The 16706-nt window shown below is 42.1% G+C and overlaps 70 non-coding genes across 70 annotated transcripts; all 70 read left to right on the forward strand.

Annotated features, from left to right (window-relative positions):
* Nucleotides 1-29: 29 nt before the first annotated feature.
* On the forward strand, nucleotides 30-101 carry TRNAD-GUC (transfer RNA aspartic acid (anticodon GUC)). Its single transcript has one exon. It is a non-coding gene; the product is annotated as a tRNA-Asp (tRNA).
* A 66-nt stretch (nucleotides 102-167) lies between these two features.
* TRNAG-UCC (transfer RNA glycine (anticodon UCC)) lies at nucleotides 168-238 on the forward strand. The gene has a single exon. It is a non-coding gene; the product is annotated as a tRNA-Gly (tRNA).
* A 258-nt stretch (nucleotides 239-496) lies between these two features.
* On the forward strand, nucleotides 497-568 carry TRNAD-GUC (transfer RNA aspartic acid (anticodon GUC)). The gene has a single exon. It is a non-coding gene; the product is annotated as a tRNA-Asp (tRNA).
* A 66-nt stretch (nucleotides 569-634) lies between these two features.
* Nucleotides 635-705, forward strand: TRNAG-UCC (transfer RNA glycine (anticodon UCC)). Its single transcript has one exon. It is a non-coding gene; the product is annotated as a tRNA-Gly (tRNA).
* Nucleotides 706-963: 258 nt separating this feature from the next.
* Nucleotides 964-1035, forward strand: TRNAD-GUC (transfer RNA aspartic acid (anticodon GUC)). The gene has a single exon. It is a non-coding gene; the product is annotated as a tRNA-Asp (tRNA).
* Nucleotides 1036-1101: 66 nt separating this feature from the next.
* Nucleotides 1102-1172, forward strand: TRNAG-UCC (transfer RNA glycine (anticodon UCC)). Its single transcript has one exon. It is a non-coding gene; the product is annotated as a tRNA-Gly (tRNA).
* Nucleotides 1173-1430: 258 nt separating this feature from the next.
* Nucleotides 1431-1502, forward strand: TRNAD-GUC (transfer RNA aspartic acid (anticodon GUC)). The gene has a single exon. It is a non-coding gene; the product is annotated as a tRNA-Asp (tRNA).
* A 66-nt stretch (nucleotides 1503-1568) lies between these two features.
* Nucleotides 1569-1639, forward strand: TRNAG-UCC (transfer RNA glycine (anticodon UCC)). Its single transcript has one exon. It is a non-coding gene; the product is annotated as a tRNA-Gly (tRNA).
* Nucleotides 1640-1897: 258 nt separating this feature from the next.
* Nucleotides 1898-1969, forward strand: TRNAD-GUC (transfer RNA aspartic acid (anticodon GUC)). Its single transcript has one exon. It is a non-coding gene; the product is annotated as a tRNA-Asp (tRNA).
* A 66-nt stretch (nucleotides 1970-2035) lies between these two features.
* TRNAG-UCC (transfer RNA glycine (anticodon UCC)) lies at nucleotides 2036-2106 on the forward strand. Its single transcript has one exon. It is a non-coding gene; the product is annotated as a tRNA-Gly (tRNA).
* A 258-nt stretch (nucleotides 2107-2364) lies between these two features.
* Nucleotides 2365-2436, forward strand: TRNAD-GUC (transfer RNA aspartic acid (anticodon GUC)). Its single transcript has one exon. It is a non-coding gene; the product is annotated as a tRNA-Asp (tRNA).
* Nucleotides 2437-2502: 66 nt separating this feature from the next.
* Nucleotides 2503-2573, forward strand: TRNAG-UCC (transfer RNA glycine (anticodon UCC)). The gene has a single exon. It is a non-coding gene; the product is annotated as a tRNA-Gly (tRNA).
* Nucleotides 2574-2831: 258 nt separating this feature from the next.
* Nucleotides 2832-2903, forward strand: TRNAD-GUC (transfer RNA aspartic acid (anticodon GUC)). Its single transcript has one exon. It is a non-coding gene; the product is annotated as a tRNA-Asp (tRNA).
* Nucleotides 2904-2969: 66 nt separating this feature from the next.
* Nucleotides 2970-3040, forward strand: TRNAG-UCC (transfer RNA glycine (anticodon UCC)). Its single transcript has one exon. It is a non-coding gene; the product is annotated as a tRNA-Gly (tRNA).
* Nucleotides 3041-3298: 258 nt separating this feature from the next.
* TRNAD-GUC (transfer RNA aspartic acid (anticodon GUC)) lies at nucleotides 3299-3370 on the forward strand. The gene has a single exon. It is a non-coding gene; the product is annotated as a tRNA-Asp (tRNA).
* A 66-nt stretch (nucleotides 3371-3436) lies between these two features.
* TRNAG-UCC (transfer RNA glycine (anticodon UCC)) lies at nucleotides 3437-3507 on the forward strand. The gene has a single exon. It is a non-coding gene; the product is annotated as a tRNA-Gly (tRNA).
* A 258-nt stretch (nucleotides 3508-3765) lies between these two features.
* TRNAD-GUC (transfer RNA aspartic acid (anticodon GUC)) lies at nucleotides 3766-3837 on the forward strand. Its single transcript has one exon. It is a non-coding gene; the product is annotated as a tRNA-Asp (tRNA).
* A 66-nt stretch (nucleotides 3838-3903) lies between these two features.
* On the forward strand, nucleotides 3904-3974 carry TRNAG-UCC (transfer RNA glycine (anticodon UCC)). The gene has a single exon. It is a non-coding gene; the product is annotated as a tRNA-Gly (tRNA).
* A 258-nt stretch (nucleotides 3975-4232) lies between these two features.
* Nucleotides 4233-4304, forward strand: TRNAD-GUC (transfer RNA aspartic acid (anticodon GUC)). The gene has a single exon. It is a non-coding gene; the product is annotated as a tRNA-Asp (tRNA).
* Nucleotides 4305-4370: 66 nt separating this feature from the next.
* On the forward strand, nucleotides 4371-4441 carry TRNAG-UCC (transfer RNA glycine (anticodon UCC)). The gene has a single exon. It is a non-coding gene; the product is annotated as a tRNA-Gly (tRNA).
* Nucleotides 4442-4699: 258 nt separating this feature from the next.
* Nucleotides 4700-4771, forward strand: TRNAD-GUC (transfer RNA aspartic acid (anticodon GUC)). The gene has a single exon. It is a non-coding gene; the product is annotated as a tRNA-Asp (tRNA).
* Nucleotides 4772-4837: 66 nt separating this feature from the next.
* Nucleotides 4838-4908, forward strand: TRNAG-UCC (transfer RNA glycine (anticodon UCC)). Its single transcript has one exon. It is a non-coding gene; the product is annotated as a tRNA-Gly (tRNA).
* Nucleotides 4909-5166: 258 nt separating this feature from the next.
* Nucleotides 5167-5238, forward strand: TRNAD-GUC (transfer RNA aspartic acid (anticodon GUC)). Its single transcript has one exon. It is a non-coding gene; the product is annotated as a tRNA-Asp (tRNA).
* Nucleotides 5239-5304: 66 nt separating this feature from the next.
* On the forward strand, nucleotides 5305-5375 carry TRNAG-UCC (transfer RNA glycine (anticodon UCC)). The gene has a single exon. It is a non-coding gene; the product is annotated as a tRNA-Gly (tRNA).
* A 258-nt stretch (nucleotides 5376-5633) lies between these two features.
* Nucleotides 5634-5705, forward strand: TRNAD-GUC (transfer RNA aspartic acid (anticodon GUC)). The gene has a single exon. It is a non-coding gene; the product is annotated as a tRNA-Asp (tRNA).
* Nucleotides 5706-5771: 66 nt separating this feature from the next.
* On the forward strand, nucleotides 5772-5842 carry TRNAG-UCC (transfer RNA glycine (anticodon UCC)). Its single transcript has one exon. It is a non-coding gene; the product is annotated as a tRNA-Gly (tRNA).
* Nucleotides 5843-6100: 258 nt separating this feature from the next.
* TRNAD-GUC (transfer RNA aspartic acid (anticodon GUC)) lies at nucleotides 6101-6172 on the forward strand. The gene has a single exon. It is a non-coding gene; the product is annotated as a tRNA-Asp (tRNA).
* A 66-nt stretch (nucleotides 6173-6238) lies between these two features.
* Nucleotides 6239-6309, forward strand: TRNAG-UCC (transfer RNA glycine (anticodon UCC)). The gene has a single exon. It is a non-coding gene; the product is annotated as a tRNA-Gly (tRNA).
* A 258-nt stretch (nucleotides 6310-6567) lies between these two features.
* Nucleotides 6568-6639, forward strand: TRNAD-GUC (transfer RNA aspartic acid (anticodon GUC)). The gene has a single exon. It is a non-coding gene; the product is annotated as a tRNA-Asp (tRNA).
* A 66-nt stretch (nucleotides 6640-6705) lies between these two features.
* Nucleotides 6706-6776, forward strand: TRNAG-UCC (transfer RNA glycine (anticodon UCC)). Its single transcript has one exon. It is a non-coding gene; the product is annotated as a tRNA-Gly (tRNA).
* A 258-nt stretch (nucleotides 6777-7034) lies between these two features.
* TRNAD-GUC (transfer RNA aspartic acid (anticodon GUC)) lies at nucleotides 7035-7106 on the forward strand. The gene has a single exon. It is a non-coding gene; the product is annotated as a tRNA-Asp (tRNA).
* Nucleotides 7107-7172: 66 nt separating this feature from the next.
* TRNAG-UCC (transfer RNA glycine (anticodon UCC)) lies at nucleotides 7173-7243 on the forward strand. Its single transcript has one exon. It is a non-coding gene; the product is annotated as a tRNA-Gly (tRNA).
* Nucleotides 7244-7501: 258 nt separating this feature from the next.
* TRNAD-GUC (transfer RNA aspartic acid (anticodon GUC)) lies at nucleotides 7502-7573 on the forward strand. The gene has a single exon. It is a non-coding gene; the product is annotated as a tRNA-Asp (tRNA).
* Nucleotides 7574-7639: 66 nt separating this feature from the next.
* TRNAG-UCC (transfer RNA glycine (anticodon UCC)) lies at nucleotides 7640-7710 on the forward strand. Its single transcript has one exon. It is a non-coding gene; the product is annotated as a tRNA-Gly (tRNA).
* A 258-nt stretch (nucleotides 7711-7968) lies between these two features.
* Nucleotides 7969-8040, forward strand: TRNAD-GUC (transfer RNA aspartic acid (anticodon GUC)). Its single transcript has one exon. It is a non-coding gene; the product is annotated as a tRNA-Asp (tRNA).
* Nucleotides 8041-8106: 66 nt separating this feature from the next.
* On the forward strand, nucleotides 8107-8177 carry TRNAG-UCC (transfer RNA glycine (anticodon UCC)). Its single transcript has one exon. It is a non-coding gene; the product is annotated as a tRNA-Gly (tRNA).
* Nucleotides 8178-8573: 396 nt separating this feature from the next.
* TRNAG-UCC (transfer RNA glycine (anticodon UCC)) lies at nucleotides 8574-8644 on the forward strand. Its single transcript has one exon. It is a non-coding gene; the product is annotated as a tRNA-Gly (tRNA).
* Nucleotides 8645-8902: 258 nt separating this feature from the next.
* Nucleotides 8903-8974, forward strand: TRNAD-GUC (transfer RNA aspartic acid (anticodon GUC)). Its single transcript has one exon. It is a non-coding gene; the product is annotated as a tRNA-Asp (tRNA).
* A 66-nt stretch (nucleotides 8975-9040) lies between these two features.
* TRNAG-UCC (transfer RNA glycine (anticodon UCC)) lies at nucleotides 9041-9111 on the forward strand. Its single transcript has one exon. It is a non-coding gene; the product is annotated as a tRNA-Gly (tRNA).
* Nucleotides 9112-9369: 258 nt separating this feature from the next.
* TRNAD-GUC (transfer RNA aspartic acid (anticodon GUC)) lies at nucleotides 9370-9441 on the forward strand. Its single transcript has one exon. It is a non-coding gene; the product is annotated as a tRNA-Asp (tRNA).
* A 66-nt stretch (nucleotides 9442-9507) lies between these two features.
* Nucleotides 9508-9578, forward strand: TRNAG-UCC (transfer RNA glycine (anticodon UCC)). The gene has a single exon. It is a non-coding gene; the product is annotated as a tRNA-Gly (tRNA).
* A 258-nt stretch (nucleotides 9579-9836) lies between these two features.
* TRNAD-GUC (transfer RNA aspartic acid (anticodon GUC)) lies at nucleotides 9837-9908 on the forward strand. Its single transcript has one exon. It is a non-coding gene; the product is annotated as a tRNA-Asp (tRNA).
* A 66-nt stretch (nucleotides 9909-9974) lies between these two features.
* TRNAG-UCC (transfer RNA glycine (anticodon UCC)) lies at nucleotides 9975-10045 on the forward strand. The gene has a single exon. It is a non-coding gene; the product is annotated as a tRNA-Gly (tRNA).
* A 258-nt stretch (nucleotides 10046-10303) lies between these two features.
* TRNAD-GUC (transfer RNA aspartic acid (anticodon GUC)) lies at nucleotides 10304-10375 on the forward strand. The gene has a single exon. It is a non-coding gene; the product is annotated as a tRNA-Asp (tRNA).
* Nucleotides 10376-10441: 66 nt separating this feature from the next.
* TRNAG-UCC (transfer RNA glycine (anticodon UCC)) lies at nucleotides 10442-10512 on the forward strand. The gene has a single exon. It is a non-coding gene; the product is annotated as a tRNA-Gly (tRNA).
* Nucleotides 10513-10770: 258 nt separating this feature from the next.
* On the forward strand, nucleotides 10771-10842 carry TRNAD-GUC (transfer RNA aspartic acid (anticodon GUC)). The gene has a single exon. It is a non-coding gene; the product is annotated as a tRNA-Asp (tRNA).
* Nucleotides 10843-10908: 66 nt separating this feature from the next.
* TRNAG-UCC (transfer RNA glycine (anticodon UCC)) lies at nucleotides 10909-10979 on the forward strand. The gene has a single exon. It is a non-coding gene; the product is annotated as a tRNA-Gly (tRNA).
* A 258-nt stretch (nucleotides 10980-11237) lies between these two features.
* On the forward strand, nucleotides 11238-11309 carry TRNAD-GUC (transfer RNA aspartic acid (anticodon GUC)). Its single transcript has one exon. It is a non-coding gene; the product is annotated as a tRNA-Asp (tRNA).
* A 66-nt stretch (nucleotides 11310-11375) lies between these two features.
* TRNAG-UCC (transfer RNA glycine (anticodon UCC)) lies at nucleotides 11376-11446 on the forward strand. The gene has a single exon. It is a non-coding gene; the product is annotated as a tRNA-Gly (tRNA).
* Nucleotides 11447-11704: 258 nt separating this feature from the next.
* Nucleotides 11705-11776, forward strand: TRNAD-GUC (transfer RNA aspartic acid (anticodon GUC)). The gene has a single exon. It is a non-coding gene; the product is annotated as a tRNA-Asp (tRNA).
* A 66-nt stretch (nucleotides 11777-11842) lies between these two features.
* TRNAG-UCC (transfer RNA glycine (anticodon UCC)) lies at nucleotides 11843-11913 on the forward strand. Its single transcript has one exon. It is a non-coding gene; the product is annotated as a tRNA-Gly (tRNA).
* Nucleotides 11914-12171: 258 nt separating this feature from the next.
* Nucleotides 12172-12243, forward strand: TRNAD-GUC (transfer RNA aspartic acid (anticodon GUC)). The gene has a single exon. It is a non-coding gene; the product is annotated as a tRNA-Asp (tRNA).
* Nucleotides 12244-12309: 66 nt separating this feature from the next.
* On the forward strand, nucleotides 12310-12380 carry TRNAG-UCC (transfer RNA glycine (anticodon UCC)). The gene has a single exon. It is a non-coding gene; the product is annotated as a tRNA-Gly (tRNA).
* A 258-nt stretch (nucleotides 12381-12638) lies between these two features.
* TRNAD-GUC (transfer RNA aspartic acid (anticodon GUC)) lies at nucleotides 12639-12710 on the forward strand. The gene has a single exon. It is a non-coding gene; the product is annotated as a tRNA-Asp (tRNA).
* A 66-nt stretch (nucleotides 12711-12776) lies between these two features.
* TRNAG-UCC (transfer RNA glycine (anticodon UCC)) lies at nucleotides 12777-12847 on the forward strand. The gene has a single exon. It is a non-coding gene; the product is annotated as a tRNA-Gly (tRNA).
* A 258-nt stretch (nucleotides 12848-13105) lies between these two features.
* Nucleotides 13106-13177, forward strand: TRNAD-GUC (transfer RNA aspartic acid (anticodon GUC)). The gene has a single exon. It is a non-coding gene; the product is annotated as a tRNA-Asp (tRNA).
* Nucleotides 13178-13243: 66 nt separating this feature from the next.
* TRNAG-UCC (transfer RNA glycine (anticodon UCC)) lies at nucleotides 13244-13314 on the forward strand. Its single transcript has one exon. It is a non-coding gene; the product is annotated as a tRNA-Gly (tRNA).
* A 258-nt stretch (nucleotides 13315-13572) lies between these two features.
* Nucleotides 13573-13644, forward strand: TRNAD-GUC (transfer RNA aspartic acid (anticodon GUC)). The gene has a single exon. It is a non-coding gene; the product is annotated as a tRNA-Asp (tRNA).
* A 66-nt stretch (nucleotides 13645-13710) lies between these two features.
* Nucleotides 13711-13781, forward strand: TRNAG-UCC (transfer RNA glycine (anticodon UCC)). Its single transcript has one exon. It is a non-coding gene; the product is annotated as a tRNA-Gly (tRNA).
* A 258-nt stretch (nucleotides 13782-14039) lies between these two features.
* TRNAD-GUC (transfer RNA aspartic acid (anticodon GUC)) lies at nucleotides 14040-14111 on the forward strand. The gene has a single exon. It is a non-coding gene; the product is annotated as a tRNA-Asp (tRNA).
* Nucleotides 14112-14255: 144 nt separating this feature from the next.
* TRNAD-GUC (transfer RNA aspartic acid (anticodon GUC)) lies at nucleotides 14256-14327 on the forward strand. Its single transcript has one exon. It is a non-coding gene; the product is annotated as a tRNA-Asp (tRNA).
* Nucleotides 14328-14393: 66 nt separating this feature from the next.
* TRNAG-UCC (transfer RNA glycine (anticodon UCC)) lies at nucleotides 14394-14464 on the forward strand. Its single transcript has one exon. It is a non-coding gene; the product is annotated as a tRNA-Gly (tRNA).
* A 258-nt stretch (nucleotides 14465-14722) lies between these two features.
* Nucleotides 14723-14794, forward strand: TRNAD-GUC (transfer RNA aspartic acid (anticodon GUC)). Its single transcript has one exon. It is a non-coding gene; the product is annotated as a tRNA-Asp (tRNA).
* A 144-nt stretch (nucleotides 14795-14938) lies between these two features.
* Nucleotides 14939-15010, forward strand: TRNAD-GUC (transfer RNA aspartic acid (anticodon GUC)). Its single transcript has one exon. It is a non-coding gene; the product is annotated as a tRNA-Asp (tRNA).
* Nucleotides 15011-15076: 66 nt separating this feature from the next.
* On the forward strand, nucleotides 15077-15147 carry TRNAG-UCC (transfer RNA glycine (anticodon UCC)). The gene has a single exon. It is a non-coding gene; the product is annotated as a tRNA-Gly (tRNA).
* Nucleotides 15148-15543: 396 nt separating this feature from the next.
* Nucleotides 15544-15614, forward strand: TRNAG-UCC (transfer RNA glycine (anticodon UCC)). The gene has a single exon. It is a non-coding gene; the product is annotated as a tRNA-Gly (tRNA).
* Nucleotides 15615-15872: 258 nt separating this feature from the next.
* TRNAD-GUC (transfer RNA aspartic acid (anticodon GUC)) lies at nucleotides 15873-15944 on the forward strand. The gene has a single exon. It is a non-coding gene; the product is annotated as a tRNA-Asp (tRNA).
* A 66-nt stretch (nucleotides 15945-16010) lies between these two features.
* TRNAG-UCC (transfer RNA glycine (anticodon UCC)) lies at nucleotides 16011-16081 on the forward strand. Its single transcript has one exon. It is a non-coding gene; the product is annotated as a tRNA-Gly (tRNA).
* A 258-nt stretch (nucleotides 16082-16339) lies between these two features.
* TRNAD-GUC (transfer RNA aspartic acid (anticodon GUC)) lies at nucleotides 16340-16411 on the forward strand. The gene has a single exon. It is a non-coding gene; the product is annotated as a tRNA-Asp (tRNA).
* A 66-nt stretch (nucleotides 16412-16477) lies between these two features.
* Nucleotides 16478-16548, forward strand: TRNAG-UCC (transfer RNA glycine (anticodon UCC)). The gene has a single exon. It is a non-coding gene; the product is annotated as a tRNA-Gly (tRNA).
* Nucleotides 16549-16706: the final 158 nt, after the last annotated feature.

A 16706-nucleotide genomic window follows, 5' to 3' on the forward strand; every position in this document is an offset into this window, starting at 1 on the left:
AAAAAACTGAGATAACCAACTTTTATTCATCCTCGGTAGTATAGTGGTGAGTATCCTCGCCTGTCACGCGAGAGACCAGGGTTCGATTCCCCGCCGGGGAGCGGTTTTTTAAATGTATACTAATCTAGGCTTCTTTTGTGTGTCATATCGAAGTGTGACCTATGCAAGCATCGGTAGTTCAATGGTAGAATTCTCGCCTTCCAAGCGGGAGGTCCGGGTTCGATTCCCGGCCGGTGCAACCCGTACGATCTCGTTTCTTTGACTCTCAAAATCGTGCACATTTTTTGTATAACCAATAACTTTTCTCGAAAAGTAAAGGGTTCAGAAATCGCCTTGACCATTATTTCTAGCGTAGAGTATTTTATTGGGTTACTTTTTCTTCAAACTCACTTTTTCATTTAATTAGTGACTATCGCGCATGCTCCGGGACTTAGCGAAAAAAATTCGGATAGAAGTACTATAAGTTTAAAAAACTGAGATAACCAACTTTTATTCATCCTCGGTAGTATAGTGGTGAGTATCCTCGCCTGTCACGCGAGAGACCAGGGTTCGATTCCCCGCCGGGGAGCGGTTTTTTAAATGTATACTAATCTAGGCTTCTTTTGTGTGTCATATCGAAGTGTGACCTATGCAAGCATCGGTAGTTCAATGGTAGAATTCTCGCCTTCCAAGCGGGAGGTCCGGGTTCGATTCCCGGCCGGTGCAACCCGTACGATCTCGTTTCTTTGACTCTCAAAATCGTGCACATTTTTTGTAAAACCAATAAAGTTTCTCGAAAAGTAAAGGGTTCAGAAATCGCCTTGACCATTATTTCTAGCGTAGAGTATTTTATTGGGATACTTTTTCTTCAAACTCACTTTTTTATTTAATTAGTGACTATCGCGCATGCTCCGGGACTTAGCGAAAAAAATTCGGATAGAAGTACTATAAGTTTAAAAAACTGAGATAACCAACTTTTATTCATCCTCGGTAGTATAGTGGTGAGTATCCTCGCCTGTCACGCGAGAGACCAGGGTTCGATTCCCCGCCGGGGAGCGGTTTTTTAAATGTATACTAATCTAGGCTTCTTTTGTGTGTCATATCGAAGTGTGACCTATGCAAGCATCGGTAGTTCAATGGTAGAATTCTCGCCTTCCAAGCGGGAGGTCCGGGTTCGATTCCCGGCCGGTGCAACCCGTACGATCTCGTTTCTTTGACTCTCAAAATCGTGCACATTTTTTGTATAACCAATAACTTTTCTCGAAAAGTAAAGGGTTCAGAAATCGCCTTGACCATTATTTCTAGCGTAGAGTATTTTATTGGGTTACTTTTTCTTCAAACTCACTTTTTCATTTAATTAGTGACTATCGCGCATGCTCCGGGACTTAGCGAAAAAAATTCGGATAGAAGTACTATAAGTTTAAAAAACTGAGATAACCAACTTTTATTCATCCTCGGTAGTATAGTGGTGAGTATCCTCGCCTGTCACGCGAGAGACCAGGGTTCGATTCCCCGCCGGGGAGCGGTTTTTTAAATGTATACTAATCTAGGCTTCTTTTGTGTGTCATATCGAAGTGTGACCTATGCAAGCATCGGTAGTTCAATGGTAGAATTCTCGCCTTCCAAGCGGGAGGTCCGGGTTCGATTCCCGGCCGGTGCAACCCGTACGATCTCGTTTCTTTGACTCTCAAAATCGTGCACATTTTTTGTATAACCAATAACTTTTCTCGAAAAGTAAAGGGTTCAGAAATCGCCTTGACCATTATTTCTAGCGTAGAGTATTTTATTGGGTTACTTTTTCTTCAAACTCACTTTTTCATTTAATTAGTGACTATCGCGCATGCTCCGGGACTTAGCGAAAAAAATTCGGATAGAAGTACTATAAGTTTAAAAAACTGAGATAACCAACTTTTATTCATCCTCGGTAGTATAGTGGTGAGTATCCTCGCCTGTCACGCGAGAGACCAGGGTTCGATTCCCCGCCGGGGAGCGGTTTTTTAAATGTATACTAATCTAGGCTTCTTTTGTGTGTCATATCGAAGTGTGACCTATGCAAGCATCGGTAGTTCAATGGTAGAATTCTCGCCTTCCAAGCGGGAGGTCCGGGTTCGATTCCCGGCCGGTGCAACCCGTACGATCTCGTTTCTTTGACTCTCAAAATCGTGCACATTTTTTGTAAAACCAATAAAGTTTCTCGAAAAGTAAAGGGTTCAGAAATCGCCTTGACCATTATTTCTAGCGTAGAGTATTTTATTGGGATACTTTTTCTTCAAACTCACTTTTTTATTTAATTAGTGACTATCGCGCATGCTCCGGGACTTAGCGAAAAAAATTCGGATAGAAGTACTATAAGTTTAAAAAACTGAGATAACCAACTTTTATTCATCCTCGGTAGTATAGTGGTGAGTATCCTCGCCTGTCACGCGAGAGACCAGGGTTCGATTCCCCGCCGGGGAGCGGTTTTTTAAATGTATACTAATCTAGGCTTCTTTTGTGTGTCATATCGAAGTGTGACCTATGCAAGCATCGGTAGTTCAATGGTAGAATTCTCGCCTTCCAAGCGGGAGGTCCGGGTTCGATTCCCGGCCGGTGCAACCCGTACGATCTCGTTTCTTTGACTCTCAAAATCGTGCACATTTTTTGTATAACCAATAACTTTTCTCGAAAAGTAAAGGGTTCAGAAATCGCCTTGACCATTATTTCTAGCGTAGAGTATTTTATTGGGTTACTTTTTCTTCAAACTCACTTTTTCATTTAATTAGTGACTATCGCGCATGCTCCGGGACTTAGCGAAAAAAATTCGGATAGAAGTACTATAAGTTTAAAAAACTGAGATAACCAACTTTTATTCATCCTCGGTAGTATAGTGGTGCGTATCCTCGCCTGTCACGCGAGAGACCAGGGTTCGATTCCCCGCCGGGGAGCGGTTTTTTAAATGTATACTAATCTAGGCTTCTTTTGTGTGTCATATCGAAGTGTGACCTATGCAAGCATCGGTAGTTCAATGGTAGAATTCTCGCCTTCCAAGCGGGAGGTCCGGGTTCGATTCCCGGCCGGTGCAACCCGTACGATCTCGTTTCTTTGACTCTCAAAATCGTGCACATTTTTTGTATAACCAATAACTTTTCTCGAAAAGTAAAGGGTTCAGAAATCGCCTTGACCATTATTTCTAGCGTAGAGTATTTTATTGGGTTACTTTTTCTTCAAACTCACTTTTTCATTTAATTAGTGACTATCGCGCATGCTCCGGGACTTAGCGAAAAAAATTCGGATAGAAGTACTATAAGTTTAAAAAACTGAGATAACCAACTTTTATTCATCCTCGGTAGTATAGTGGTGAGTATCCTCGCCTGTCACGCGAGAGACCAGGGTTCGATTCCCCGCCGGGGAGCGGTTTTTTAAATGTATACTAATCTAGGCTTCTTTTGTGTGTCATATCGAAGTGTGACCTATGCAAGCATCGGTAGTTCAATGGTAGAATTCTCGCCTTCCAAGCGGGAGGTCCGGGTTCGATTCCCGGCCGGTGCAACCCGTACGATCTCGTTTCTTTGACTCTCAAAATCGTGCACATTTTTTGTATAACCAATAACTTTTCTCGAAAAGTAAAGGGTTCAGAAATCGCCTTGACCATTATTTCTAGCGTAGAGTATTTTATTGGGTTACTTTTTCTTCAAACTCACTTTTTCATTTAATTAGTGACTATCGCGCATGCTCCGGGACTTAGCGAAAAAAATTCGGATAGAAGTACTATAAGTTTAAAAAACTGAGATAACCAACTTTTATTCATCCTCGGTAGTATAGTGGTGCGTATCCTCGCCTGTCACGCGAGAGACCAGGGTTCGATTCCCCGCCGGGGAGCGGTTTTTTAAATGTATACTAATCTAGGCTTCTTTTGTGTGTCATATCGAAGTGTGACCTATGCAAGCATCGGTAGTTCAATGGTAGAATTCTCGCCTTCCAAGCGGGAGGTCCGGGTTCGATTCCCGGCCGGTGCAACCCGTACGATCTCGTTTCTTTGACTCTCAAAATCGTGCACATTTTTTGTATAACCAATAACTTTTCTCGAAAAGTAAAGGGTTCAGAAATCGCCTTGACCATTATTTCTAGCGTAGAGTATTTTATTGGGTTACTTTTTCTTCAAACTCACTTTTTCATTTAATTAGTGACTATCGCGCATGCTCCGGGACTTAGCGAAAAAAATTCGGATAGAAGTACTATAAGTTTAAAAAACTGAGATAACCAACTTTTATTCATCCTCGGTAGTATAGTGGTGAGTATCCTCGCCTGTCACGCGAGAGACCAGGGTTCGATTCCCCGCCGGGGAGCGGTTTTTTAAATGTATACTAATCTAGGCTTCTTTTGTGTGTCATATCGAAGTGTGACCTATGCAAGCATCGGTAGTTCAATGGTAGAATTCTCGCCTTCCAAGCGGGAGGTCCGGGTTCGATTCCCGGCCGGTGCAACCCGTACGATCTCGTTTCTTTGACTCTCAAAATCGTGCACATTTTTTGTAAAACCAATAAAGTTTCTCGAAAAGTAAAGGGTTCAGAAATCGCCTTGACCATTATTTCTAGCGTAGAGTATTTTATTGGGATACTTTTTCTTCAAACTCACTTTTTTATTTAATTAGTGACTATCGCGCATGCTCCGGGACTTAGCGAAAAAAATTCGGATAGAAGTACTATAAGTTTAAAAAACTGAGATAACCAACTTTTATTCATCCTCGGTAGTATAGTGGTGAGTATCCTCGCCTGTCACGCGAGAGACCAGGGTTCGATTCCCCGCCGGGGAGCGGTTTTTTAAATGTATACTAATCTAGGCTTCTTTTGTGTGTCATATCGAAGTGTGACCTATGCAAGCATCGGTAGTTCAATGGTAGAATTCTCGCCTTCCAAGCGGGAGGTCCGGGTTCGATTCCCGGCCGGTGCAACCCGTACGATCTCGTTTCTTTGACTCTCAAAATCGTGCACATTTTTTGTAAAACCAATAAAGTTTCTCGAAAAGTAAAGGGTTCAGAAATCGCCTTGACCATTATTTCTAGCGTAGAGTATTTTATTGGGATACTTTTTCTTCAAACTCACTTTTTTATTTAATTAGTGACTATCGCGCATGCTCCGGGACTTAGCGAAAAAAATTCGGATAGAAGTACTATAAGTTTAAAAAACTGAGATAACCAACTTTTATTCATCCTCGGTAGTATAGTGGTGAGTATCCTCGCCTGTCACGCGAGAGACCAGGGTTCGATTCCCCGCCGGGGAGCGGTTTTTTAAATGTATACTAATCTAGGCTTCTTTTGTGTGTCATATCGAAGTGTGACCTATGCAAGCATCGGTAGTTCAATGGTAGAATTCTCGCCTTCCAAGCGGGAGGTCCGGGTTCGATTCCCGGCCGGTGCAACCCGTACGATCTCGTTTCTTTGACTCTCAAAATCGTGCACATTTTTTGTATAACCAATAACTTTTCTCGAAAAGTAAAGGGTTCAGAAATCGCCTTGACCATTATTTCTAGCGTAGAGTATTTTATTGGGTTACTTTTTCTTCAAACTCACTTTTTCATTTAATTAGTGACTATCGCGCATGCTCCGGGACTTAGCGAAAAAAATTCGGATAGAAGTACTATAAGTTTAAAAAACTGAGATAACCAACTTTTATTCATCCTCGGTAGTATAGTGGTGAGTATCCTCGCCTGTCACGCGAGAGACCAGGGTTCGATTCCCCGCCGGGGAGCGGTTTTTTAAATGTATACTAATCTAGGCTTCTTTTGTGTGTCATATCGAAGTGTGACCTATGCAAGCATCGGTAGTTCAATGGTAGAATTCTCGCCTTCCAAGCGGGAGGTCCGGGTTCGATTCCCGGCCGGTGCAACCCGTACGATCTCGTTTCTTTGACTCTCAAAATCGTGCACATTTTTTGTAAAACCAATAAAGTTTCTCGAAAAGTAAAGGGTTCAGAAATCGCCTTGACCATTATTTCTAGCGTAGAGTATTTTATTGGGATACTTTTTCTTCAAACTCACTTTTTTATTTAATTAGTGACTATCGCGCATGCTCCGGGACTTAGCGAAAAAAATTCGGATAGAAGTACTATAAGTTTAAAAAACTGAGATAACCAACTTTTATTCATCCTCGGTAGTATAGTGGTGAGTATCCTCGCCTGTCACGCGAGAGACCAGGGTTCGATTCCCCGCCGGGGAGCGGTTTTTTAAATGTATACTAATCTAGGCTTCTTTTGTGTGTCATATCGAAGTGTGACCTATGCAAGCATCGGTAGTTCAATGGTAGAATTCTCGCCTTCCAAGCGGGAGGTCCGGGTTCGATTCCCGGCCGGTGCAACCCGTACGATCTCGTTTCTTTGACTCTCAAAATCGTGCACATTTTTTGTATAACCAATAACTTTTCTCGAAAAGTAAAGGGTTCAGAAATCGCCTTGACCATTATTTCTAGCGTAGAGTATTTTATTGGGTTACTTTTTCTTCAAACTCACTTTTTCATTTAATTAGTGACTATCGCGCATGCTCCGGGACTTAGCGAAAAAAATTCGGATAGAAGTACTATAAGTTTAAAAAACTGAGATAACCAACTTTTATTCATCCTCGGTAGTATAGTGGTGAGTATCCTCGCCTGTCACGCGAGAGACCAGGGTTCGATTCCCCGCCGGGGAGCGGTTTTTTAAATGTATACTAATCTAGGCTTCTTTTGTGTGTCATATCGAAGTGTGACCTATGCAAGCATCGGTAGTTCAATGGTAGAATTCTCGCCTTCCAAGCGGGAGGTCCGGGTTCGATTCCCGGCCGGTGCAACCCGTACGATCTCGTTTCTTTGACTCTCAAAATCGTGCACATTTTTTGTATAACCAATAACTTTTCTCGAAAAGTAAAGGGTTCAGAAATCGCCTTGACCATTATTTCTAGCGTAGAGTATTTTATTGGGTTACTTTTTCTTCAAACTCACTTTTTCATTTAATTAGTGACTATCGCGCATGCTCCGGGACTTAGCGAAAAAAATTCGGATAGAAGTACTATAAGTTTAAAAAACTGAGATAACCAACTTTTATTCATCCTCGGTAGTATAGTGGTGAGTATCCTCGCCTGTCACGCGAGAGACCAGGGTTCGATTCCCCGCCGGGGAGCGGTTTTTTAAATGTATACTAATCTAGGCTTCTTTTGTGTGTCATATCGAAGTGTGACCTATGCAAGCATCGGTAGTTCAATGGTAGAATTCTCGCCTTCCAAGCGGGAGGTCCGGGTTCGATTCCCGGCCGGTGCAACCCGTACGATCTCGTTTCTTTGACTCTCAAAATCGTGCACATTTTTTGTAAAACCAATAAAGTTTCTCGAAAAGTAAAGGGTTCAGAAATCGCCTTGACCATTATTTCTAGCGTAGAGTATTTTATTGGGATACTTTTTCTTCAAACTCACTTTTTTATTTAATTAGTGACTATCGCGCATGCTCCGGGACTTAGCGAAAAAAATTCGGATAGAAGTACTATAAGTTTAAAAAACTGAGATAACCAACTTTTATTCATCCTCGGTAGTATAGTGGTGAGTATCCTCGCCTGTCACGCGAGAGACCAGGGTTCGATTCCCCGCCGGGGAGCGGTTTTTTAAATGTATACTAATCTAGGCTTCTTTTGTGTGTCATATCGAAGTGTGACCTATGCAAGCATCGGTAGTTCAATGGTAGAATTCTCGCCTTCCAAGCGGGAGGTCCGGGTTCGATTCCCGGCCGGTGCAACCCGTACGATCTCGTTTCTTTGACTCTCAAAATCGTGCACATTTTTTGTAAAACCAATAAAGTTTCTCGAAAAGTAAAGGGTTCAGAAATCGCCTTGACCATTATTTCTAGCGTAGAGTATTTTATTGGGATACTTTTTCTTCAAACTCACTTTTTTATTTAATTAGTGACTATCGCGCATGCTCCGGGACTTAGCGAAAAAAATTCGGATAGAAGTACTATAAGTTTAAAAAACTGAGATAACCAACTTTTATTCATCCTCGGTAGTATAGTGGTGAGTATCCTCGCCTGTCACGCGAGAGACCAGGGTTCGATTCCCCGCCGGGGAGCGGTTTTTTAAATGTATACTAATCTAGGCTTCTTTTGTGTGTCATATCGAAGTGTGACCTATGCAAGCAACGGTAGTTCAATGGTAGAATTCTCGCCTTCCAAGCGGGAGGTCCGGGTTCGATTCCCGGCCGGTGCAACCCGTACGATCTCGTTTCTTTGACTCTCAAAATCGTGCACATTTTTTGTAAAACCAATAAAGTTTCTCGAAAAGTAAAGGGTTCAGAAATCGCCTTGACCATTATTTCTAGCGTAGAGTATTTTATTGGGATACTTTTTCTTCAAACTCACTTTTTTATTTAATTAGTGACTATCGCGCATGCTCCGGGACTTAGCGAAAAAAATTCGGATAGAAGTACTATAAGTTTAAAAAACTGAGATAACCAACTTTTATTCATACTCGGTAGTATAGTGGTGAGTATCCTCGCCTGTCACGCGAGAGACCAGGGTTCGATTCCCCGCCGGGGAGCGGTTTTTTAAATGTATACTAATCTAGGCTTCTTTTGTGTGTCATATCGAAGTGTGACCTATGCAAGCATCGGTAGTTCAATGGTAGAATTCTCGCCTTCCAAGCGGGAGGTCCGGGTTCGATTCCCGGCCGGTGCAACCCGTACGATCTCGTTTCTTTGACTCTCAAAATCGTGCACATTTTTTGTATAACCAATAACTTTTCTCGAAAAGTAAAGGGTTCAGAAATCGCCTTGACCATTATTTCTAGCGTAGAGTATTTTATTGGGTTACTTTTTCTTCAAACTCACTTTTTCATTTAATTAGTGACTATCGCGCATGCTCCGGGACTTAGCGAAAAAAATTCGGATAGAAGTACTATAAGTTTAAAAAACTGAGATAACCAACTTTTATTCATCCTCGGTAGTATAGTGGTGAGTATCCTCGCCTGTCACGCGAGAGACCAGGGTTCGATTCCCCGCCGGGGAGCGGTTTTTTAAATGTATACTAATCTAGGCTTCTTTTGTGTGTCATATCGAAGTGTGACCTATGCAAGCATCGGTAGTTCAATGGTAGAATTCTCGCCTTCCAAGCGGGAGGTCCGGGTTCGATTCCCGGCCGGTGCAACCCGTACGATCTCGTTTCTTTGACTCTCAAAATCGTGCACATTTTTTGTAAAACCAATAAAGTTTCTCGAAAAGTAAAGGGTTCAGAAATCGCCTTGACCATTATTTCTAGCGTAGAGTATTTTATTGGGATACTTTTTCTTCAAACTCACTTTTTTATTTAATTAGTGACTATCGCGCATGCTCCGGGACTTAGCGAAAAAAATTCGGATAGAAGTACTATAAGTTTAAAAAACTGAGATAACCAACTTTTATTCATCCTCGGTAGTATAGTGGTGAGTATCCTCGCCTGTCACGCGAGAGACCAGGGTTCGATTCCCCGCCGGGGAGCGGTTTTTTAAATGTATACTAATCTAGGCTTCTTTTGTGTGTCATATCGAAGTGTGACCTATGCAAGCATCGGTAGTTCAATGGTAGAATTCTCGCCTTCCAAGCGGGAGGTCCGGGTTCGATTCCCGGCCGGTGCAACCCGTACGATCTCGTTTCTTTGACTCTCAAAATCGTGCACATTTTTTGTATAACCAATAACTTTTCTCGAAAAGTAAAGGGTTCAGAAATCGCCTTGACCATTATTTCTAGCGTAGAGTATTTTATTGGGTTACTTTTTCTTCAAACTCACTTTTTCATTTAATTAGTGACTATCGCGCATGCTCCGGGACTTAGCGAAAAAAATTCGGATAGAAGTACTATAAGTTTAAAAAACTGAGATAACCAACTTTTATTCATCCTCGGTAGTATAGTGGTGAGTATCCTCGCCTGTCACGCGAGAGACCAGGGTTCGATTCCCCGCCGGGGAGCGGTTTTTTAAATGTATACTAATCTAGGCTTCTTTTGTGTGTCATATCGAAGTGTGACCTATGCAAGCATCGGTAGTTCAATGGTAGAATTCTCGCCTTCCAAGCGGGAGGTCCGGGTTCGATTCCCGGCCGGTGCAACCCGTACGATCTCGTTTCTTTGACTCTCAAAATCGTGCACATTTTTTGTAAAACCAATAAAGTTTCTCGAAAAGTAAAGGGTTCAGAAATCGCCTTGACCATTATTTCTAGCGTAGAGTATTTTATTGGGATACTTTTTCTTCAAACTCACTTTTTTATTTAATTAGTGACTATCGCGCATGCTCCGGGACTTAGCGAAAAAAATTCGGATAGAAGTACTATAAGTTTAAAAAACTGAGATAACCAACTTTTATTCATCCTCGGTAGTATAGTGGTGAGTATCCTCGCCTGTCACGCGAGAGACCAGGGTTCGATTCCCCGCCGGGGAGCGGTTTTTTAAATGTATACTAATCTAGGCTTCTTTTGTGTGTCATATCGAAGTGTGACCTATGCAAGCATCGGTAGTTCAATGGTAGAATTCTCGCCTTCCAAGCGGGAGGTCCGGGTTCGATTCCCGGCCGGTGCAACCCGTACGATCTCGTTTCTTTGACTCTCAAAATCGTGCACATTTTTTGTAAAACCAATAAAGTTTCTCGAAAAGTAAAGGGTTCAGAAATCGCCTTGACCATTATTTCTAGCGTAGAGTATTTTATTGGGATACTTTTTCTTCAAACTCACTTTTTTATTTAATTAGTGACTATCGCGCATGCTCCGGGACTTAGCGAAAAAAATTCGGATAGAAGTACTATAAGTTTAAAAAACTGAGATAACCAACTTTTATTCATCCTCGGTAGTATAGTGGTGAGTATCCTCGCCTGTCACGCGAGAGACCAGGGTTCGATTCCCCGCCGGGGAGCGGTTTTTTAAATGTATACTAATCTAGGCTTCTTTTGTGTGTCATATCGAAGTGTGACCTATGCAAGCATCGGTAGTTCAATGGTAGAATTCTCGCCTTCCAAGCGGGAGGTCCGGGTTCGATTCCCGGCCGGTGCAACCCGTACGATCTCGTTTCTTTGACTCTCAAAATCGTGCACATTTTTTGTAAAACCAATAAAGTTTCTCGAAAAGTAAAGGGTTCAGAAATCGCCTTGACCATTATTTCTAGCGTAGAGTATTTTATTGGGATACTTTTTCTTCAAACTCACTTTTTTATTTAATTAGTGACTATCGCGCATGCTCCGGGACTTAGCGAAAAAAATTCGGATAGAAGTACTATAAGTTTAAAAAACTGAGATAACCAACTTTTATTCATCCTCGGTAGTATAGTGGTGAGTATCCTCGCCTGTCACGCGAGAGACCAGGGTTCGATTCCCCGCCGGGGAGCGGTTTTTTAAATGTATACTAATCTAGGCTTCTTTTGTGTGTCATATCGAAGTGTGACCTATGCAAGCATCGGTAGTTCAATGGTAGAATTCTCGCCTTCCAAGCGGGAGGTCCGGGTTCGATTCCCGGCCGGTGCAACCCGTACGATCTCGTTTCTTTGACTCTCAAAATCGTGCACATTTTTTGTAAAACCAATAAAGTTTCTCGAAAAGTAAAGGGTTCAGAAATCGCCTTGACCATTATTTCTAGCGTAGAGTATTTTATTGGGATACTTTTTCTTCAAACTCACTTTTTTATTTAATTAGTGACTATCGCGCATGCTCCGGGACTTAGCGAAAAAAATTCGGATAGAAGTACTATAAGTTTAAAAAACTGAGATAACCAACTTTTATTCATCCTCGGTAGTATAGTGGTGAGTATCCTCGCCTGTCACGCGAGAGACCAGGGTTCGATTCCCCGCCGGGGAGCGGTTTTTTAAATGTATACTAATCTAGGCTTCTTTTGTGTGTCATATCGAAGTGTGACCTATGCAAGCATCGGTAGTTCAATGGTAGAATTCTCGCCTTCCAAGCGGGAGGTCTGGGTTCGATTCCCGGCCGGTGCAACCCGTACCATCTCGTTTCTTTGACTCTCAAAATCGTGCACATTTTTTGTAAAACCAATAAAGTTTCTCGAAAAGTAAAGGGTTCAGAAATCGCCTTGACCATTATTTCTAGCGTAGAGTATTTTATTGGGATACTTTTTCTTCAAACTCACTTTTTTATTTAATTAGTGACTATCGCGCATGCTCCGGGACTTAGCGAAAAAAATTCGGATAGAAGTACTATAAGTTTAAAAAACTGAGATAACCAACTTTTATTCATCCTCGGTAGTATAGTGGTGAGTATCCTCGCCTGTCACGCGAGAGACCAGGGTTCGATTCCCCGCCGGGGAGCGGTTTTTTAAATGTATACTAATCTAGGCTTCTTTTGTGTGTCATATCGAAGTGTGACCTATGCAAGCATCGGTAGTTCAATGGTAGAATTCTCGCCTTCCAAGCGGGAGGTCCGGGTTCGATTCCCGGCCGGTGCAACCCGTACGATCTCGTTTCTTTGACTCTCAAAATCGTGCACATTTTTTGTAAAACCAATAAAGTTTCTCGAAAAGTAAAGGGTTCAGAAATCGCCTTGACCATTATTTCTAGCGTAGAGTATTTTATTGGGATACTTTTTCTTCAAACTCACTTTTTTATTTAATTAGTGACTATCGCGCATGCTCCGGGACTTAGCGAAAAAAATTCGGATAGAAGTACTATAAGTTTAAAAAACTGAGATAACCAACTTTTATTCATCCTCGGTAGTATAGTGGTGAGTATCCTCGCCTGTCACGCGAGAGACCAGGGTTCGATTCCCCGCCGGGGAGCGGTTTTTTAAATGTATACTAATCTAGGCTTCTTTTGTGTGTCATATCGAAGTGTGACCTATGCAAGCATCGGTAGTTCAATGGTAGAATTCTCGCCTTCCAAGCGGGAGGTCCGGGTTCGATTCCCGGCCGGTGCAACCCGTACCATCTCGTTTCTTTGACTCTCAAAATCGTGCACATTTTTTGTAAAACCAATAAAGTTTCTCGAAAAGTAAAGGGTTCAGAAATCGCCTTGACCATTATTTCTAGCGTAGAGTATTTTATTGGGATACTTTTTCTTCAAACTCACTTTTTTATTTAATTAGTGACTATCGCGCATGCTTCGGGACTTAGCGAAAAAAATTCGGATAGAAGTACTATAAGTTTAAAAAACTGAGATAACCAACTTTTATTCATCCTCGGTAGTATAGTGGTGAGTATCCTCGCCTGTCACGCGAGAGACCAGGGTTCGATTCCCCGCCGGGGAGCGGTTTTTTAAATGTATACTAATCTAGGCTTCTTTTGTGTGTCATATCGAAGTGTGACCTATGCAAGCATCGGTAGTTCAATGGTAGAATTCTCGCCTTCCAAGCGGGAGGTCCGGGTTCGATTCCCGGCCGGTGCAACCCGTACCATCTCGTTTCTTTGACTCTCAAAATCGTGCACATTTTTTGTAAAACCAATAACGTTTCTCGAAAAGTAAAGGGTTCAGAAATCGCCTTGACCATTATTTCTAGCGTAGAGTATTTTATTGGGATACTTTTTCTTCAAACTCACTTTTTTATTTAATTAGTGACTATCGCGCATGCTCCGGGACTTAGCGAAAAAAATTCGGATAGAAGTACTATAAGTTTAAAAAACTGAGATAACCAACTTTTATTCATCCTCGGTAGTATAGTGGTGAGTATCCTCGCCTGTCACGCGAGAGACCAGGGTTCGATTCCCCGCCGGGGAGCGGTTTTTTAAATGTATACTAATCTAGGCTTCTTTTGTGTGTCATATCGAAGTGTGACCTATGCAAGCATCGGTAGTTCAATGGTAGAATTCTCGCCTTCCAAGCGGGAGGTCCGGGTTCGATTCCCGGCCGGTGCAACCCGTACGATCTCGTTTCTTTGACTCTCAAAATCGTGCACATTTTTTGTAAAACCAATAACCTTTCTCGAAAAGTAAAGTGTTCAGAAATCGCCTAGACCATTATTTCTAGCGTAGAGTATTTTATAGGGTTACTTTTTCTTCAAACTCACTCTTTCATTTAATTACTGACTATTGCACATGCTCCGGGACTTTGCGAAAAAAATTCGGATAGAAGTACTATAAGTTTAAAAAACTGAGATAACCAGCTTTCATTCATGCTCGGTAGTATAGTGGTGAGTATCCTCGCCTGTCACGCGAGAGACCGGGGTTCGATTCCCCGCCGGGGAGCGGTTTATTATATGTATACTAATCTAGGCTTCTTTTGTGTGTCATATCGAAGTGTGACCTATGCAAGCATCGGTAGTTCAATGGTAGAAAATTCGGATAGAAGTACTATAAGATTAAAAAACTGAGATAACCAAATTTGATTCATCCTCGGTAGTATAGTGGTGAGTATCCTCGCCTGTCACGCGAGAGACCGGGGTTCGATTCCCCGCCGGGGAGCGGTTTTTTAAATGTATACTAATCTAGGCTTCTTTTGTGTGTCATATCGAAGTGTGAGCTATGCAAGCATCGGTAGTTCAATGGTAGAATTCTCGCCTTCCAAGCGGGAGGTCCGGGTTCGATTCCCGGCCGGTGCAAGCCGTACGATCTCGTTTCTTTGACTCTCAAAATCGTGCACATTTTTTGTAAAACCAATAACGTTTCTCGAAAAGTAAAGGGTTCAGAAATCGCCTAGACCATTATTTCTAGCGTAGAGTATTTTATAGGGTTACTTTTTCTTCAAACTCACTTTTTCATTTAATTACTGACTATTGCACATGCTCCGGGACTTTGCGAAAAAAATTCGGATAGAAGTACTATAAGTTTAAAAAACTGAGATAACCAGCTTTCATTCATGCTCGGTAGTATAGTGGTGAGTATCCTCGCCTGTCACGCGAGAGACCGGGGTTCGATTCCCCGCCGGGGAGCGGTTTATTATATGTATACTAATCTAGGCTTCTTTTGTGTGTCATATCGAAGTGTGACCTATGCAAGCATCGGTAGTTCAATGGTAGAAAATTCGGATAGAAGTACTATAAGATTAAAGAACTGAGATAACCAAATTTGATTCATCCTCGGTAGTATAGTGGTGAGTATCCTCGCCTGTCACGCGAGAGACCGGGGTTCGATTCCCCGCCGGGGAGCGGTTTTTTAAATGTATACTAATCTAGGCTTCTTTTGTGTGTCATATCGAAGTGTAACCTATGCAAGCATCGGTAGTTCAATGGTAGAATTCTCGCCTTCCAAGCGGGAGGTCCGGGTTCGATTCCCGGCCGGTGCAACCCGTACGATCTCGTTTCTTTGACTCTCAAAATCGTGCACATTTTTTGTAAAACCAATAACCTTTCTCGAAAAGTAAAGTGTTCAGAAATCGCCTAGACCATTATTTCTAGCGTAGAGTATTTTATAGGGTTACTTTTTCTTCAAACTCACTCTTTCATTTAATTACTGACTATTGCACATGCTCCGGGACTTTGCGAAAAAAATTCGGATAGAAGTACTATAAGTTTAAAAAACTGAGATAACCAGCTTTCATTCATGCTCGGTAGTATACTGGTGAGTATCCTCGCCTGTCACGCGAGAGACCGGGGTTCGATTCCCCGCCGGGGAGCGGTTTATTATATGTATACTAATCTAGGCTTCTTTTGTGTGTCATATCGAAGTGTGACCTATGCAAGCATCGGTAGTTCAATGGTAGAATTCTCGCCTTCCAAGCGGGAGGTCCGGGTTCGATTCCCGGCCGGTGCAACCCGTACCATCTCGTTTCTTTGACTCTCAAAATCGTGCACATTTTTTGTAAAACCAATAACGTTTCTCGAAAAGTAAAGGGTTCAGAAATCGCCTTGACCATTATTTCTAGCGTAGAGTATTTTATTGGGATACTTTTTCTTCAAACTCACTTTTTTATTTAATTAGTGACTATCGCGCATGCTCCGGGACTTAGCGAAAAAAATTCGGATAGAAGTACTATAAGTTTAAAAAACTGAGATAACCAACTTTTATTCATCCTCGGTAGTATAGTGGTGAGTATCCTCGCCTGTCACGCGAGAGACCAGGGTTCGATTCCCCGCCGGGGAGCGGTTTTTTAAATGTATACTAATCTAGGCTTCTTTTGTGTGTCATATCGAAGTGTGACCTATGCAAGCATCGGTAGTTCAATGGTAGAATTCTCGCCTTCCAAGCGGGAGGTCCGGGTTCGATTCCCGGCCGGTGCAACCCGTACGATCTCGTTTCTTTGACTCTCAAAATCGTGCACATTTTTTGTAAAACCAATAAAGTTTCTCGAAAAGTAAAGGGTTCAGAAATCGCCTTGACCATTATTTCTAGCGTAGAGTATTTTATTGGGATACTTTTTCTTCAAACTCACTTTTTTATTTAATTAGTGACTATCGCGCATGCTCCGGGACTTAGCGAAAAAAATTCGGATAGAAGTACTATAAGTTTAAAAAACTGAGATAACCAACTTTTATTCATCCTCGGTAGTATAGTGGTGAGTATCCTCGCCTGTCACGCGAGAGACCAGGGTTCGATTCCCCGCCGGGGAGCGGTTTTTTAAATGTATACTAATCTAGGCTTCTTTTGTGTGTCATATCGAAGTGTGACCTATGCAAGCATCGGTAGTTCAATGGTAGAATTCTCGCCTTCCAAGCGGGAGGTCCGGGTTCGATTCCCGGCCGGTGCAACCCGTACCATCTCGTTTCTTTGACTCTCAAAATCGTGCACATTTTTTGTAAAACCAATAACGTTTCTCGAAAAGTAAAGGGTTCAGAAATCGCCTTGACCATTATTTCTAGCGTAGAGTATTTTATTGGGATACTTTTTCTTCAAACTCACTTTTTT

The sequence above is a fragment of the Phalangium opilio genome, unplaced genomic scaffold (genome assembly GCF_054372755.1).
Source record: "Phalangium opilio isolate 3A_F unplaced genomic scaffold, DU_Popi_V2 ptg000352l_1, whole genome shotgun sequence".
NCBI lineage: Eukaryota > Metazoa > Arthropoda > Arachnida > Opiliones > Phalangiidae > Phalangium > Phalangium opilio.